The sequence below is a fragment of the Penaeus chinensis genome, chromosome 32, assembly GCF_019202785.1.
Source record: "Penaeus chinensis breed Huanghai No. 1 chromosome 32, ASM1920278v2, whole genome shotgun sequence".
Classification (NCBI taxonomy): Eukaryota; Metazoa; Arthropoda; class Malacostraca; order Decapoda; family Penaeidae; genus Penaeus; species Penaeus chinensis.
Window position 1 is genome coordinate 18234738 of NC_061850.1, and position 2500 is coordinate 18237237.

Genomic DNA, 2500 nt, shown 5'->3' on the forward strand with positions numbered 1-2500 from the left:
GAGAGAGGGAAGGAGGGAGGGAGGGAGAGAGGGAAGGAGGGAGGGAGGGAAGAAGGGAGAGAGAAGGAGAGAAGGAAGGAGGGAGAGGGAGAGAGGGAGGGAGGGAAACAGAGAGAGAGAGGGAAGGAGGGAGAGAGAGAGGGAAGGAGGGAGAGGGGGAGGGAAGGAGTGAGAGAGAGAGGCAAGGAGGGAGAGAGAGAGGGAAGGAGGGAGAGGGGTAGGGAAAGAGAGAGAGGGAGGGAGGAAGGAAGGGAAAGAGGGAGGTAGAGAGCGAGAGAGAGAGAGAGAGAGAGAGAGAGAGAGAGAGAGAGAGAGAGAGAGAGAGAGAGAGAGAGAGAGAGAGAGAGAGAGAGAGAGAGAGAGAGAGAGAGAGAGAGAGAGAGAGAGAGAGAAGAGAGAGAGAGAGAGAGAGAGAGAGAGAGAGAGAGAGAGAGAGAGAGAGAGAGAGAGAGAGAGAGAGAGAGAGAGAGTAAGAAAGAAAGAAAGAAAGAGAGAGAACCGAGCGCCAGGCGACCCGATAGATGGCAATCGAGTTCCCTTCAGCTTATTTCCTTCATCATATTCCGAGCCTCTGCGAGTCGAGAGCCGGGCCTTTTATTCCTATACGGGGTTCCTTTGCTTTGATTACTGTTGCTTAGTTTAGAATACCTGTTTTCCTTTCCCTTCTTGTTTGTCCTTTCTCTGCCCAGCTCTCTCTGGCCGTTTGCTTCTATCTCTTCGCTCTTTCAGGTATTCTCTGTCTCTTCCCTTTTCACTCGTTCTCTTTCGTATGTGCTCTTACCCTTGTACGCCTTGATAATGATGTTGATATGCGAATGAAGTCATAATTGACCAAATACACGTACATACACGTATACCTATCTATTCAGATATCTAATTTTCTGTCTATCTATCTAACTATCTATCTGGCAATCTGTTTAGCTATTTTGTGTCTATCTATTTATTTATCTATCTACCTATCTATCTAGCCATCTAGCTATATGTCTATGCATGTATGTACGTATGTCTTTATGTATGTATGTCTGTATGTATGTATGTATGTATTTATGTATGTATGTATGTATGTATGTATGTATGTATGTATGTATGCATGTATGTATGTATGTGCACACACACACACACACACACACACACACACACACACACACACACACACACACACACACACACACACACACACACACACACACATATATATGTATGTGTATATGTATATATATATATATATATATATATATATATTATATAGATATATCATATATATATAAATATATGTATTTATTGTGTGTATATATATATATATATATATATATATATATATATATATATTTGTGTGTGTGTGTATGTGTGTGTGTGTATGTGCGTGTGTGTGTGTGTGTGTGTATAATGTGTGGGTGCATTGTTCCCTGTGGTGGAGCCATCTTAATTATGTCTTCCAGAAAGACGTCGGCTGACGAGTCTTGTGTCTATTGATTTGGCAACTTTAGATAAGTTTCTGCTTTGTATGCAGATTTAATGTATAGATGGTACGTGCTGGCTTGCGTGCACGTGTGTGTATGAGTGTGTGTGTGTATGTGTGTTTGTGTGTGTGTATGTGTGTATGTGTGTGTGTGTGTGTGTGTGTGTGTGTGTGTGTGTGTGTGTGTGTGTGTGTGTGTGTGTGTGTGTGTGTGTGTGTGTGTGCGGACGCGCGTGTGTGTAGCGTGTGCGTGTATGTATTTGTGTTCACATGTGTGTGTTTTTAATATATGTTCGCACGCACATACCTTTGCTACCTTTATGTCTGCGTGTACATGTGCGTATTTACATCGTTATTTATGTATATGCCGGTGTCGGAGCGAGAGCCCTGAGACAAGAGGGAGTAAAGATACGAAATGGAAACGGAAGACGGGGATGCTCGGGAGACACAGATTTCCTCTCCCCACTTGGCAGCATCTCCGGCCCTGTCTTTGGGCTTGTCTTCCTTTTTTCTTGGCTTTTTTTCCACTTGTTTTCTTATTTTCTCCTACTTTCCCTGTTCCTCCTCGTCTTCCTTCCCTTTCTTCCCCTCCATGTTTTCTTCTTTTTCACCTTGCCTTCATCCTCCTCCTTCTTTTCCTTCTCCTTATTCCTGTTCTTCTCCTCCTCTCCTCCTCCTCCTCCTCCTCCTTCTTCTTCTCCTCCACCTCCACCTCCTCCCCCTCCTCCTCTTCCTCTTCCTCTTCCTCCTCCTCCTCCTCCTCCTCATTCTCCCTCCCCACCTCCTCCTTCTTTTCCTTCTCCTTCTCCTTCTTTCTGTTCTTCTCCTCCTCCTCCATCCACCTCCTCCTCCCCTCCTCCTCTCCCCCTCCCCCTCCTCTCCTCCTTCCTCCTCCTCCTCCTACCCCTCCTCCCCCTCATCCTTATTCTCTTCCTCCCCCTCTTTCCCCTTTCCCCCTCCCCCCTTCTCCTCCTTCACCACCCCTCATCTCTTCCTCCTCCTCCTCCTTCTCCCCCTCCACCACCACCTCCTCCCCTCCTC